This window comes from Lycium barbarum, chromosome 5 (genome assembly GCF_019175385.1).
Source record: "Lycium barbarum isolate Lr01 chromosome 5, ASM1917538v2, whole genome shotgun sequence".
Lineage (NCBI taxonomy): Eukaryota > Viridiplantae > Streptophyta > Magnoliopsida > Solanales > Solanaceae > Lycium > Lycium barbarum.
Genome location: NC_083341.1, coordinates 60223757 through 60240721, shown reverse-complemented (window position 1 = coordinate 60240721; position 16965 = coordinate 60223757). Strand labels below are relative to the sequence as shown.

Here is a 16965-nt window from a genome sequence, read left to right as displayed (position 1 = left end):
AATAATTAGGTTGGGCTTGAATATTTTTATATTGGGATTGGGATTGGGATTTGGGCCTTTTAGTTTATTAGTTATGGGCAGAATCCCAATATATATGTATTGTAGACACGTAATTTTTGACCCTCCCGGGATGTTTCCATTGGCTTATTGATTAATTTTTCTTTTTAGTCTAATCTTGGATTTTAACTATTATTTCATTTTTTGTAGGTTTGTTTGTGAAAATGAAAAAAAAAGGACAAAAAATATTCGCTATTTCAAGGCATAAGTTTTGTGTTTAAAAGAAAGAAAACTTACAAAAAATAGGTTTCTTATAATCTAGTTTTTCTAAGTTAATTCTATCTTTTGGTTTTTCCTTAGTCTATTTATTTAATTTTTTTTTCTTAGTTTTGGTTTAAAAATAGTTGATTAATATATTTATTTTGGTATTTTATATATCCTTTTAATGGAAAAGAAAAATAAAAATGAAACCAATGGCCCGCCACTTGTCAAAATTTCACCCTATCCACACAAAAAAGGCACAATTCATTTTGGGAAGGGAATATTCCTTTCATCCTTCAAGATATTTTTATTCATGTGGGCATTTTGGGAAAAGCAAAAAAGGAATAACACACTCAAAACCTTAGCCTAGACACCCTATAAATATCTAATTATAGAAACCTAGAGACCGACCTGATTTTCCACACATTAGCCGCATACTACACAAAAAAAAAAACTCAGCCGCCACTTCCCAAAAATCTAGAGATTACACAAAATGATAACCATAATCAGCCGTAGTGAATACATACAAAATCTTCATCTTCTTCAATTTTAAGAAGAAAAGCAGCAGCTCCATCAAACACCAAGCACACAAGCATACAATCTTCATCTTGTTTGGGTTTATTTTCGGTTGAGGTCGAGGTCCGCGAATCAACGCTCCCGTCGGCGTCGAATTCGAGTTGCAGCAACTCATTTTTGTACGTTAGCATGTAGTTTCCTTGGTCTCTATTTAATGGAAGAAAGTTTCAGCTTATAAAGGTCCAATCTTTACCTTTATTCAGTTTATTCTGTTAAACCTGAGATGTGATTTTATTTTTTGGTGATACGATTTTGTCCATGAATTTTATGAGTAGTCTTTGATGTTTGTTGATGACTAAATAGCTGAAGGTAAATGTCTTATTTAGCTGGAATTTAATTGCTCAATTTACATAGATTTGAGTTATTTACTGTGACCGTGATTTAAGAGTACGCCAAAACGAATCACTGTTTATTGGCCCATTTAATTAGTACTATTTTATTTCCAAGATTCCTACATGGATTATTGGTTAGTCCATCATCTTTGATTTCATAAGTGTTATATATCATATGTTTTATTCCATGGAATATATATCTCACGTCACTGGTAGCTATTAAATTAGTAAGTCATATTAAGTTTATTAGTAATATCAAGTTGGTCACTCCATTTCATTTGATTTTGTTTGTTTGGTGACCTGTAAATTTGATTATGTTTAGTTAGTACTTGTTTAAGTAAGAAACCGAGCAAACACGGATTTGGACTAGCTTTGGTCACATTTTGTGTCGCTATCTTATATTGAATAATTCTTTTGCCATGTTTGTATATACGTCTGAGTACTAAAATTTTAGGGCGCACACCTAAATTGAAGGCCTGATTGATTATTTAAATGTGAGATGAGCGAGATGGGGTGTGAATTATTTCAAATTCCATTGTCAATTATAAAAAAGAGTGGTAAAACCAATTGTAAGGGAGCAGGATGGGTTGCGAATTTATTCAAAACCCGTTATTAAAAGAGTGAAAATTAATAATAACCAAATAGTTTTAAGTCTCAGATTTTAGAGACAAATAATTGCCTTTAACGCTAGACGAGCTTTAGGCACGTTTTAAGATGTTTGTTTCGATGAAGAATGCGGTTACGCATCTTATTTCGAGACATTTTTTTAATAACTCAAGGATGCGGTTACGCACCTTGGCTAAATTCGTTTTAATAATTAATCTTGCTTCGAGTAAGAATGCAGTTATGCATCTTATTTTGAGACGCTTAAAAGATCCGGAATGCGGTTACGCATCCGAGTTAAACCCAATAAATGTTCAACAATAAAAGCACGAGCAAATCAAGGCTCGGGAACATAATTTATCCAAAATAGTTTAAGCTAAGTATAAGTCGATAAAGCGACCGTGCTAGAACCACGGGACTCGGGGAATGCCTAACACCTTCTCCCCGGTCAATAGAATTCCTTACTCGGTCTTCTGTTTTCGCGGACCATAATAAAAGAGTCATTTCCTTTTGATTAGGGATTCATAAGATGACTTGGAACACCAAAACTCAATTCCAAGTGGCGACTCTGTAAATAAAATAATCCCTTTTCAAAACCGTCACTTCAAATGGAAAAACCCTTTAATAATAAAAACTTGCGCGTTTATAGCGCGGGGCGCAAAAAAGCGGTGTGACAGCTCTGGCGACTCTGCTGGGGACTAGCCAGAATTCGAGCTTTGTGATATTGCCTTATACTTGGCTTTTATTATTAATATTTGGATTTGTATTATGTTTTTGGCCTAATGTGCTAATTGTCACTCATTTACCGCTTTGATATTGTTGAATTGTATTATAAAATGCCTTCTCTCGCGCACCCTTCTGAGCCTCTGAAACACTTCACACACGGGCACAGGAATGCAGTTATGCATCCTAACTTTCTGTCAAGATAAAGCCAGAGCGTCTTGGTGCCCGGTGAAGGATTTTAGTCACACGTGTTAGGCGGGACAGGATAAGCAATGAAGTCGGAATAGCACTGCTACCGACAGTATTGCCCCTCCCTGGCTCGAGTTGTCCGCTCGGGTGACCCAGTCTAGACACCTTTGCCATTAGGTTTTAAACCTAGCAGAACTGAAACGCAGACATGATTATCCCTAGTATGATCCGCTTATATGCATCACTTGCATTTGACTTAGTGGGACTCGGCACAGGGGTCGGGTCCGTCTAGGACAGGTATCTCTTTATCTGACCGACCTGTGCATCTCATGTGCTATTTGCAATATTATTTTTAAGGCTTGCTTGATTATTGATCGGCTTTAGGCTAACTAGTGAAATAGAAGAGAGAGAAGCATTCATCTGACTTTTTACGCACCCATTTCCTTAAACCTCTAATTTGTCTGGCTGTTGCTAAAAATAAGAAAAGAAGAGTTCAACTCGAGACGAGTTTATTTATTTATTTTTAATATTTATTTTTAAAGACAACTCAATAGTCCAATCTGGACGAACTACGCACACCTGATTCCCGTCCCTCGGGGCGACGATACGTAGGCAGCCCATATCGGGTTCGGTGGTCCTTATTCAAAAAAATTTAAAAAAAAGTGTTTTTATTTTGTATTAGAAAATCCGAAAAATAAAGGAGATAGTTTTATAAAAAAATAATAATAATAATAATAATAATAAAAGGGGGAGATTCCTTTTAACGCCCTATCCAAAAGAAAAAGGAAAACGCAAAAAGATTTTACTTCGAGTAGTATTTTTAGCGGGGTTTCTTTGGAGGAAATTTTACAATCAAAATCCAAAAAAGATTTTTTTTTGTTTTCAAGTTTTTGTAGTTTTTTTTCTCTTCCTAGATTTCAAAAAAAAAAAAAAAAAAAAAAAGAAAGAGAAAATTCGAAATAATTTTGTTGATTACTTTTTGCCGAAACTTCCCGAACTACGCAAAGATCTGATTCATGTCCCAGCATGATACGTAGGCAACTCAAGTCGGGTTCGATCGAATTATTTTCAAAAAAATCCAAAAAGAGTATTGAAAGAGCGAAGAATAAAAAAGAGTGAAAAGAAAAAAAGAGATAATCATAAAAAGAAAAAAAAGATGAGTGAATCGAGAGGTATGGAAAGAAAAAAATGAAAGAGAGGAAGGCCAAATCGAACGAAAATGGGGATGATGCCAAAATCACATTGTTACCCTTAGAATCATTCTAGAACTAATAATCGTGCATATGTGACTTGCGCGCGGTTCCCTAACTCAATCATTTTTATTCATGATGTTTGATTTTAGAAGGTGGTTGGTTTGTGGTTTTAAAACTGGCGACTCATCCTTACAACACAAGGTCGAAAACCAAAAAGGCAATGGCGACCAACGAGGACACTTGGTTGGTTGACGCTAGCGCTCAAACACCATTGGTTGACCAAAACTCGAGGTTAGCCGAAGAAGTGAGAATGTTAAAACAACACATGGCAAGCATGTATCGGGCTTGGATGACTGGTCAGGCACCACCTCCACCGCCACCTGGCTTCCTCGACATTTTCCCTAATATGCCGACCTCAACCCGAGCTCCACTCACTGTGCCTGGTGATCCATCTAACAGTGGACCCTTGTTCAAAACCCCTGATGCTCAACCCTATACTCTAGAACCGACTTTAAATATCTCTAACCCATACGGTTATAACCCTCACCTTGAGCCTCCCATTAACAGTGAAAAACTTAATAAGACCGTGGATGATGAGGAAATGACTAGAAAGATGAAAAACTTAGAGCAATCCATAAGATACTTGCAAGGTCAGGAAGGTCATAAGAGTGTTTGCATGCAAAGACTTGTGCATGTTTCCTAATGTTCACTTGCTCTCTGGTTTTAAGACTCCAAAGTTTGACAAGTATGATGGGCATGGTGATCCTGTGGCCCATTTGAAGAGGTATTGCAATCAGTTGAGAGGAGCTGGAGGTAAGGACGAAATGCTTATGACCTACTTTAGTGATAGCTTAACAGGAGTAGCCTCGAATTGGTTCAGTGATCAGGATGCCATTAAGTGGCCTATTTGGGATGACATGGCTCAAGAGTTTGTGCGACAATTTCAGTATAATATAGACATTGCTCCAGATAAAATGTCCATAACCAAGGTGCAGAAGAAATCTACAGAAAGTTTTAGGGAATTCTCCATTAGGTGGAGAGAGCAGGCTGCTAGAGTAAAGCCTCCAATGGCAGAAGGTGAGGTGGTGGATACTTTTCTCCAAGCCCAAACTGAAGAATACTATCAACACATGCTCCCAGCACTGGGCAAACTGTTCATTGAGGTCATTAAGATGGGGGAAATGATAGAAGATGGAATCAAAACAGGACATATCATGAGTTTTGCTGACATGACATTAAATGCTAAAGTAACTCAAAATGGTTTAGGAAGCCTGAGCGACATGAGGGAAAATGATGATGTAGCCATGATTATACCAGAAGCGCGACGAGGTGTGAGCGGTCCATCTCGCTCATATACCTAACCACAACCTCAAGTCTATTCCCAAACTCCATACGCTCAACCTCAACATTACTTTCTTCCACAAGACCCTCAATATTGCATGTCACCTCTCCAACACTTTGCCTGTGCTGCACAGCCATATGTTCAACCATATCCTTACCAACAATGGTGTGCACCAGCTCCACAGGTTTCTTACCCCCCACAAGCATATCGACCTCGTACCAGCTCCAACTTTCGACCTAGGCCGGAATACAAGAAAGAGAGGCAACAGAGAAGGGAGGCCTCTAGAAAACTTCCCGGGCTATCAGTCTCAGTTTCAGAAGTTGATAAGGATGAATTGGTTAAAGGGACCCAGAACTTATTTGCTGAGAATAATCTGATTGAAAATGATAATGGTTCAAGTAATGCTTATGTGCAACTTAGTGGCTAAGATGACAGCTTTGCAGTTGGGAAGTCACTCCTCTCCCCTCTAGGAAGGAGTCTTGGTAGTTTGTTTTGATGTTCTTTCTGTTATCCGGGTTATTCTAGGGTTGTAATCTAGAAATGTTTTGCTTGTTTTAATGTCCACAACCCTTCTATCATTTTGTTTATTAAAAAAAAAAGTTTTTGTTTTGTCATTTCCTAGTATGTCTTCTTTAGTTTTTCTTTTGTACAGTTCTTTTCAGGCTGATTCTAGTGACATGATATGCATGTGGATATTTTTAGCCAGATCTTGAAGGCCAGTTTAATTACTAAAGAAATGCACCCAAAAGATTGAAAATGGTGAAGAAAAACATGTGAGGAAATATTAGAGTGCCGAAACATTTTGAGAGTAAGTTGAAGTCTGGCTTGAATGAAACTAATACGATCACTTTGGGAATCATGAGAATGACACTAGTGTATAACAAAATGTTGATCCCAAGTGATTTGAAGTGGGTCAATATCAAGAGAAGTCAAAAAGCAAGTGCCCTCCAATTGACTTGAGTCATCCATTGTAAAGATATACCGTATGATTTTCACTTCTCATTCTCGAATCGCATGCTTTGTACTTGACATTTTAAAGGATTGATATGACGAAGGCATTTCATTCTGCTATTTGAACATTGTGTCACCCTTTGCTAGCCCTTTTGAGCCTTATTTTTATTTTCTTTCGTATCCCTCTTTTGGAATCAAAGTACAGTACAAAAAAAGAGTCGGAAGAGAAAAAGTGAAAAGAGTTGAAAGAAAAAAAAACGAAGAAAAACACACAAGAAATGAGCTGCCGGAACTACGTCTGACCTGATTCTTGTCTCGACAGGATACGTAGGCAACCCTATTCTGGGGTTCGGTCCAACCCAAATAAGATTCGAAATTTCCCGTTTCAAAGAAACTGGGACAGAAGTTATTTTTCCTTTTGAGTCGATTCCAAAAGTTGTAAGTCTCACCCCTATTATTTTTGTGTTGTCTTCGAGCCTTCACGCCATCCTTTCTTTTCAACCCTATCCAAAGCCACGTTACAACCAAAGAAAAGACCTTCAGATCAATCATTGAATGTCAAGGCTGAGCACGCTATGAGTACAAAAAATTTGCTAACGTTCATCACCTGTCTTCGTAAGCATAAGGGAAGTGGAAGAAGAGAATGAAAATGAGAGAGTCTTACTGGTGAAAGCCTTCACAGGCACCATAAGGCAATAAAGATCTGAGAGAAATGAAAATGAGAGTCTCTCACTGGTGAAAACCTTCACAGGCGCCATGAGTCGACGGTGAGTTGAGAGAATGAAAATGAGAGAGTCTTACCAGTGAAAACCTTCACAGGCACCATAAGGCAATAAAGATTTGAGAGAAATGAAAATGAGAGTCTCTCACTGGTGAAAACTTTCACAGGCACCATAAGTCGACGGTGAGTTGAGAGAATGAAAATGAGAGAGTCTTACCGGTGAAAACCTTCATAGGCACCATAAGGCGACGGTGAGTTGAGAGAATGAAAATGAGAGAGTCTTATTAGTGAAAACCCTCATGGGCACCGTAAGGCGATGGTAAGATGAGAGACAAATAAAAGAGAGAGGTTTAGTGATAAAAACACTTCGGAGCGCCACTAGCCGAATGAGAGTCTAGAGCCTGTTAAATAGGTTGGGATATGAAGCCTTGATTTCAAAACAAGTGTGAGAGCACAACGGGAGTTAAAGAATAGATTGATTGAACAGATTAGGCCGCTCAATCCAAAATGCATGTCATGACCATTGGAGCCAGCGACCACATTCAGATAAGTGTCTTCTTTTCTTTTCTCCTAATAAGGGACATTTCCACTTCTACATCTTTTTACTTCTTTTGTTTTGTTTTGTTGAGTCTTCCATGTAGAACGGGTAGAGAAAGGATTTCAAAACTTGCTACCAGCTTTTCCAATTGTGAAGCAAAATATCTGGCTAGCACATGAAGGTAACATAATTCAGTCGGCGTAAGGTACTCAACCAGCTGTCGACCGTTAATAGGTTCTGGATTCAGTGAAATACAAGGTTCAATAAAGTTTGAGTTAACGGACATTATGAAACAAGAGATTTATGGTTTGGTGTTGAAGTTACTTCTGAGACATTTTGGCAACCATGTTTGAGTCAGTAATACCGTGGGTCAATAGGATGCGATAATTGTCTAAAAGCGGAGCCAAACATGATGAGGGCAAAAGCAGTTGCTTTCACAGCCAAGCCACAAACCAACTACCATGCTTTTAAACTCACAAATTCTATTCGTTTGAAACAAGGAATGGGTGTTATCTTCAAATCAGAGGCTTCAGAGCCCGAATATTCGAATGGCGTATTTCCTCAAATTGCCAACACCAAAGGCAATGGCACAACATAGGTTTGCAAGCAACAAAATTAATCAATTTTTCAATTATTTATATTGTAACCCCAAGGAGACGCACTTCCTAGCCTGGGTCTTTCACATTTTGTTGTTAGGAGACGCACTTCCTAATTTAACCTTTACTCCTAGGAGACGCACTTTCTAGTCAGAGTTTTTCGATTTTAACCCTAAGAGACACACTTCTTAGTTTGGGTCTTTCAGGTTTTTTTTTCTTTTAGGAGACGCATTTCTTATTTTGGGTCTTTCAGGTTTTTCTTTTAGGAGACGCACTTCCTAAATTGAACCATTACTCCCAGGAGACGCACTTCCTAGTTAGAATTTTCAGTTTTACCTCTAGGAGACGCACTTCCTAGTTAGAGCATTTGATTTTACTTACATCATTGAATTAGCTTACAGAGAGTTTATGATTTTGCTAACACTCACAAAAATTTCCTAGTGCAAACTGGGGCAGAAAATTTTGTTTGTATTGTTTGTCTTTGATGATGTGCAGGACCTGCCTGAAGAATGGGAAATAAGTTAGAACCCACCTGAAGAATGGGAACAAGCCAGGACCCGCCTGAAGAATGGGAGCAAGCCAGGACCCGCCTGAAGAATGGGAAGCAAGTCAGGACCCGCCTGAAGAATGGGAAGCAAGTCAGGACCCGCCTGAAGAATGGGAAGCAAGTCAGGACCCGCCTGAAGAATGGGAAGCAAGTCAGGACCCGCCTGAAGAATGGGAAGCATGTCAGGACCCGCCTGAAGAATGGGAAGCAAGTCAGGACCCGCCTGAAGAATGGGAACAAAGTCAGGACCCGCCTGAAGAATGGGAACAAGTCAGGACCCGCCTGAAGAATGGGAACAAGTCAGGACCCGCCTGAAAAATGGGAACAAGTCAGGACCCGCCTGAAGAATGGGAAGAAAGTCAGGACCCGCCTGAAAAATGGGAAGCAAGTCAGGACCCGCCTGAAGAATGGGGAGCAAGTCAGGACCCGCCTGAAGAATGGGAAGAAAGTCAGGACCCGCCTGAAGAATGGGAAGCAAGTCAGGACCCGCCTGAACAGTGGGAAGCAAGTCAGGACCCGCCTGAACAATGGGAAGAAAGTCAGGACCCGCCTGAAGAATGAGAAGAAAGTCAGGACCCGCCTGAAGAATGGGAAGCAAGTCAGGACCCGCCTGGAAAATGGGAAGCAACCGCCTGAAAAATGGGAGCAAGTCAGGACCCGCCTGAAGAATGGGATGATCAGGAACCCGCCTGGAGAATAGGGCCACCTTTTAATTTCAAGTTCAGGAACCCGCCTGGATAATAGGGACATCTCTCAATTTCATGTTCAGGAGCCCGCCTGAAGAATAGGGTGTACTTTCAGTTAGAAGTAGCAGGAGCCCGCCTGAATATCAGGGTCAACATTCAACTGCTTTTCAATTTCAAGATCAGGACCCCTCCGGAAGCATGGAGTTTACTTTCAAGTTCAATTCGAGATCGAAGTGTTTATCTCACACTTAGGAAAACATGAAGATTCGGGTCAAGATTCAAGAGAAGCTCCATAGCTAGGATCCTATGCTTGTATTTTCTTTTTTTCACTTTTGTCTTTCATTTGATGTAATAATAGGACCGCGGACCAGAGCCTCGACAGGACCTCGCTCAACTATTCACCTCAATATGTTTCATCCCCTTCTTACTTTTGAACTACACGTGACCTGATTCCCTTATAACCCGGGATATGTAGGATGCCCAAGACCAGGGCTCGGTCACATTTTTGTGATGTTCCTTTCTCTTCCTTCAAATAATGGTCGGGTCCAAATTTGTCTCATTGTCTACGTCTTTGTCTGAGAACGCTTCGCGTCCCCAACCAAAGAGGGACATGCTGTAGACACGTAATTTTTGACCCTCCCGGGATGTTTCCATTGGCTTATTGATTAATTTTTCTTTTTAGTCTAATCTTGGATTTTAACTATTATTTCATTTTTTGTAGGTTTGTTTGTGAAAATGAAAGAAAAGGACAAAAAATATTCGCTATTTCAAGGCATAAGTTTTGTGTTTAAAAGAAAGAAAAATTACAAAAAATAGGTTTCTTTTAATCTAGTTTTTCTAAGTTAATTCTATCTTTTGGTTTTTCCTTAGTCTATTTATTTAATTTTTTTTCTTAGTTTTGGTTTAAAAATAGTTGATTAATATATTTATTTTGGTATTTTATACATCCTTTTAATGGAAAAGAAAAATAAAAATGGAACCAATGGCCCGCCACTTGTCAAAATTTCACCCTATCCACACAAAAAAGGCACAATTCATTTTGGGAAGGGAATATTTCTTTCATCCTTCAAGATATTTTTATTCATGTGGGCATTTTGGGAAAAATAAAAAAGGAATAACACACTCAAAACCCTAGCCTAGACACCCTATAAATATCTAATTATAGAAACCTAGAGACCGACCTGATTTTCCACACATTAGCCGCATACTACACAAAAAAAAAAAAAAACTCAGCCGCCACTTCCCAAAAATCTAGAGATTACACAAAATGATAACCATAATCAGCCGTAGTGAATACATACAAAATCTTCATCTTCTTCAATTTTAAGAAGAAAAGCAGCAGCTCCATCAAACACCAAGCACACAAGCATACAATCTTCATCTTGTTTGGGTTTATTTTCGGTTGAGGTCGAGGTCCGCGAATCAACGCTCCCGTCGGCGTCGAATTCGAGTTGCAGCAACTCATTTTTGTACGTTAGCATGTAGTTTCCTTGGTCTCTATTTAATGGAAGAAAGTTTCAGCTTATAAAGGTCCAATCTTTACCTTTATTCACTTTATTCTGTTAAACCCGAGATGTGATTTTATTTTTTGGTGATACGATTTTGTCCATGAATTTTATGAGTAGTCTTTGATGTTTGTTGATGACTAAATAGCTGAAGGTAAATATCTTATTTAGCTGGAATTTAATTGCTCAATTTACATAGATTTGAGTTATTTACTGTGACCGTGATTTAAGAGTACGCCAAAACGAATCACTGTTTATTGGCCCATTTAATTAGTACTATTTTATTTCCAAGATTCCTACATGGATTATTGGTTAGTCCATCATCTTTGATTTCATAAGTGTTATATATCATATGTTTTATTCCATGGAATATATATCTCACGTCACTGGTAGCTATTAAATTAGTAAGTCATATTAAGTTTATTAGTAATATCAAGTTGGTCACTCCAATTCATTTGATTTTGTTTGTTTGGTGACCTGTAAATTTGATTATGTTTAGTTAGTACTTGTTTAAGTAAGAAACCGAGCAAACACGGATTTGGACTAGCTTTGGTCACATTTTGTGTCGCTATCTTATATTGAATAATTCTTTTGCCATGTTTGTATATACGTCTGAGTACTAAAATTTTAGGGCGCACGCCTAAATTGAAGGCCTGATTGATTATTTAAATGTGAGATGAGCGAGATGGGGTGCGAATTATTTCAAATTCCGTTGTCAATTATAAAAAAGAGTGGTAAAACCAATTGTAAGGGAGCGGGATGGGTTGCGAATTTATTCAAAACCCGTTATTAAAAGAGTGAAAATTAATAATAACCAAATAGTTTTAAGTCTCAGATTTTAGAGACAAATAATTGCCTTTAACACTAGACGAGCTTTAGGCACGTTTTAAGACGTTTGTTTCGATGAAGAATGCGGTTACGCATCTTATTTCGAGACATTTTTTTAATAACTCAAGGATGCGGTTACGCAACTTGGTTAAATTCGTTTTAATAATTAATCTTGCTTCGAGTAAGAATGCAGTTATGCATCTTATTTTGAGACGCTTAAAAGATCCGGAATGCGGTTACGCATCCGAGTTAAAACCAATAAATGTTCAACAATAAAAGCACGAGCAAATCAAGGCTCGGGAACATAATTTATCCAAAATAGTTTAAGCTAAGTATAAGTCGATAAAGCGACCGTGCTAGAACCACGGGACTCGGGGAATGCCTAACACCTTCTCCCCGGTCAATAGAATTCCTTACTCGGTCTTCTGTTTTCGCGGACCATAATAAAGGAGTCATTTCCTTTTGATTAGGGATTCATAAGGTGACTTGGAACACCAAAACTCAATTCCAAGTGACGACTCTGTAAATAAAATAATCCCTTTTCAAAACCGTCACTTCAAATGAAAAAACCCTTTAATAATAAAAACTTGCGCGTTTATAGCGCGGGACGCAAAAAAGGGGTGTGACATGTATAATATATGTTTCAAGAAAAAACAGCTTGTTAAAATTCGATTTTTTGGTTTAACCGATTTAAATTTTGCATAAACCAAAAACCGAACCGAATTGTTGAAACCTTATAAATTTAAACCGAAAAACCGTAACCGAAATTAACTTCGGTTTGGTTCGGTCGGTTTTTTCGGTTTGAACCATATTATGCCCAGTCCTAGCTGCAACAAGTGGACTACTTGTTGCAACAGGTAATACACATATTGCAACAACTCACTAATCTATTGGACATCTTCAACAATACCCAAAACAATTGAAGCTGACTCCAACAGATTTGTGACTTTTTGCAACAAGTGGATTATCTGTTGCAACAAGTAGTCCACTTGTTCCAAAAAGTCACTAATTTGTTGGAACAACCACTGTAGCTGTTTCATTTTGTTATAGTTTGGTATGTACTGTCATGACCAATTTTTTGTTAAAGAAAATATTTTCAGGTACCTTGAACACCACTAATGAGGGGCTCAATAACAATAGGGTTGATTGTCATGGTGAATGAATCGAGAAGAACAATCTATATATTTGGCGATGGAAGGGTAGTGACATGTTAGAGATGATAGCGATGACTGTCCAAAGAGATGTTGTGTTTGATGATTTTGTGAACCTAATCATCACCTATTGTGAATTAACTTGTGAACCAAAAGATCTTGCCATCACTTACATGCACCGCTCTTTTGAAAATCATAGGGTCTTACCATTTAAGATAACCGATCAGGTTCATTTGCATGGTTATTTGAATGATGTAGCTAGGCCATTTTAAGGGTATACGTCGTTGGAAGCCCGGTAGAGAACCATAATTTATCTCAAGACCAATAAGATGTGTTAAATAATGAATTGGATGGGGGTGGATGTTGATATCCTAGATAATGGAAATGGGGCTGACCAGATTTTTGTACCCGAACTTGCGAGCAATACAGTGGGCACTGCATAATTAACACGGTCTAGCCATGTTCAAGATGATGAAATAGGTTTTTATAAAGGAATGTCATTCAAGAACAAGGAAGCACTAGCAACTTCGTTGAAACTTGCTTGCTTGAAGAAAGTTTTAGAATCAAGAAGGTGATTAATACTGTGTATTGCTTCAGATATATACATCCGGAGTGCAAGTAGTGGCTGAGGGCTGTGAATCTTTTAAGTTCTAACATATTTTGTATCAGAACCTACATAAAGCATCACACATGTGGTTCTCAGCACATTACGAGCCATAATCCACACTCTACAGCGAAAGTCATTAGTGAATACTTCAAAGATAGGTTTCCTGACCGTAAAGGCCCATTTACAAAAGTTGTGAGCCACTCAATCCGTACAGAACTGGGTTGTAAGGTAAGTTATTGGAAGATCTGGAAGGGCATGGAGATTGCAAAGGCTTTGACATGGGGGACACATGAGCACGGGTATGCGGTGCTTGATACGTACCATTATATGCTTCGTTCTGCAAATCCAGAAAGTAAGACGGCATTGAAAGTTGATGAAAACGGGAAGTTCAAGTACTTTTTTGTAGCCTATAAGGCTTGGATGCTTGGTTTTTCTCAAATGAAAAAGTCATAGTTGTCGATGGCACATTCTTAAGGAGCAAGTATGAAGGAGTGTTGTTGTCATCCGTCGCACAAGATACGAAGAATCATATTTTTCCAGTGGCATTTTGTGTAGTGGACAAGAAGTGTGATGCTTCGTACAAATATATTTTTGAACAAATGAGAAGCTATGTAGAGGATACCCCTCAGTTGTGCATAATTTCTGATAGACATCCAAGTATCAAAAAGGCGGTTTCAATTGTTTTCCTTACATCTCATTGTGGTTTTTGCTTGAGGCACTTTGGGGAAAATCTGAGAACCACCTTGCACAATGAGGTGGTTGTATCTCAATTTTAAAAGCAGCAAAAGCGTATAATATTGATGTATTCAATGATCATTTAAATCAAATCAGAGATATGGTTCCTGGGGCCGCCAAACATCTTGAACATGCTGGATTCCATAGATGGAGCAGGGCATTCTGCCCTGGAAATAGGTATTTGCACATTTCTGTGTCCAAGAAGTAACACATTTGCTGCAACTAATAGGTTACTTGTTGCAACAGATGTCCTACTTGTTGTGATTTTTCCAACAGTTGAGCCACCTATTCCAACACTAATATTTTTTTTCCTCAGGTATAATTTTATGACGACAAACACTGCTGAGTCGATGAACTCAATGTTCAATGTTGAAAGAAAATTTCCTATTACTACTCTATTTGATTCCATGAACAGGAGGTTTGCTAAAAAATTTAATGAGAAGCGTATGGAGTTCATCGACTCACCAACCATCTTTGTTCCCTCAATGGAAAAAAAATCAAAATTTGTCAACTTGGGGAATAAGTTATTGGCCCATCAAATTGCCAACTAGAAGTTCAGCGACTTCCGTCACGGTTCAGTTGCAACAGTCGATCTGCAAAGAAGGTCTTGTACTTGTAGAGTTTTTGACCTGGACAAAATACCTTGTCCACATGCTATGACAGCGCTTCGAGTCTAATATGGTGAAGACTTTGGAAGGAGGATTTATGACTACTTATCTCCATATTATAAGGTGGAGAATTACATAATTGCATATTGTGAGGAAATGAATCATGTGCCTTCTGAAGAATCTTGGGAAGTTCCTATAGAGATTTTAGAGAGAGAAATACCTCCTCCATATGTTGATCCGAGAAAACTGGCAAGAAGACGGACAAAAAGGAGGCGTGGAATCGGGGAATCATTTCCAATGGGGAAAAACAAATGCTCCATATGCAAAACAGCTGGCCACAAAAAAACTACATGCCCAAACCGAAATGGTCCATAGTTGTTAATCTTGCAATGTCTTGTAATAATAATTACTATTGTTGGTGTTTGTGAACCTAGATTTTATGACATTTTTATGTTCTTTCTTGTAATGGAAAACTCTGTTGTTTGTGTTTGTGAACATGGTTTATATGATATGCAGTGTTTAAAAAGGCAGGGGCGTAAGGCGGGGCGTTTTACATATGTCTCGGTGAGGCGTAAGCCCCGAGGCACGGGGCGTAAGCCCCATGGGTATTTAATTTTTTGTATTTCATAAAATAATATAATTATAATAAATATTTTTAAATAGGTAAAATTACATAAAAAATAAAAGAAAAGTATATACATATATATATATATATATATATATATATATATATATATATATATATATATATATATATATATATATATATATATAACCTTACAAGTATAAACAATACAATGAAATAAAAGCTATTATGAAATGCAAATCAACTCTAACATCTTAACTTTCAAACAACGAAAAAATCACAATTTGTTAAAACAATGTTACTATCAGACTATTCATTGTATCTCCCTAGAAATAACTTTATCAGTATTATAATTGAAACGTAACTCCTTCATGAATAAAAATAAAATTACTTTCAAATAGAGAAATAATAAAATATGATAATTTTGATACATAGGACAAAAGGCCAATGACAAGTGAAAATTCACAATTCGGTTATGTATTCTTAAAAGAAATATTAAGTGATATTCACCCTCACGATGTTCTCATATAGTAAATATGCAATACTACGACTTGTTATTTGAGTTATACCCAATTTTCTTATTTCGGTAAATGAAAAATTATTAAGTATCAATCATTTGTTAAAGAATTATGAGGGTCAACGGTTTTAATTAAGGAATTTAACATATAATTCTATAAGAACTGTTAGGCGAGCCCCGAGCGTTGGGAGTTAGGCGTGTTTAGGGCGTACAATCAGGCGCTTAGGGCGTAAGCCTCGCAGGAATTAAGCCCCGCACGTGAGCCCTGGGGCATTTTGCTAGTGCCCCGCCTCGGGGGTCCCAGAACTGCCTTTTAAAACACTGATGATATGTCAATGTTGTTCAAATCACCAATGTGTGTTATGTGATTTTGCAATTTCTGAACAGTTTCCAACAAGTAATAATTCTGTTGCAATAGCTCTGTAACTTGTTGGGATTTTCCCAACCAGTAATTGAACTTGTTGCAACAGCTATATAGCTGTTGTTTATTATCCAACAAGTGATAAGACTGGCAGCAAGTAACAAATCTATTGCAGCAATTACATTACTTAACTTGGTTTTCCAACAGGTGACACGACTTGTTACAACAACTTATTTGGTGTCTTGATTTTTTACAACAAATGGAATAAGTTGTTGCAGAAACTCCATAACTTGTTGTGTTTTATCCAACAAGTGATATGACTTGTTCGACATCTATGTTCCCAACTGTAACAGATTATGCAATTGCTACAATAGTTATTTCAATTGCTGCAATAGATACTGCAATAGCTATGATATGAGTCACCTATATTTAGTGATCGACAAAGGGAATCAATGATATTTAGTGTTAAACAAAGGGATTCAATGATATTTAGTGACCAATATATTTATCTATTAACATCCTTAATTGATTAGATAGTAATTTCATTGATTAGATGGGTAATTCTAAGTGTATTCTTCGTAAATTGAGTGATCGTTGAAGTAATTTGATGAGAACTACTTGATTCACCCATATTTAGTGAAAAACAAAGGAAATCAATGACATTTATTGTTCAGTATATGTACTTAATCAATTTGATGGTATTCTGAGTCAAGACATATGATCAACTAAGTGTATTCTTCGTAAATCGTGTGATCGTTGGAGTAATTTGATGAGAACTACTTGATTCACCCATATTTAGTGATAAACAAAGA

At 37.6% G+C, this 16965-nt stretch overlaps 1 long non-coding RNA gene across 1 annotated transcript; it reads left to right on the top strand.

Annotated features, from left to right (window-relative positions):
* The first annotated feature begins 710 nt into the window (after positions 1 to 710).
* On the top strand, positions 711 to 15209 carry LOC132640886 (uncharacterized). Its single transcript, XR_009582472.1, has 3 exons — positions 711 to 10785; positions 12689 to 14258; positions 14398 to 15209. It is a non-coding gene; the product is annotated as an uncharacterized LOC132640886 (long non-coding RNA).
* Positions 15210 to 16965: the final 1756 nt, after the last annotated feature.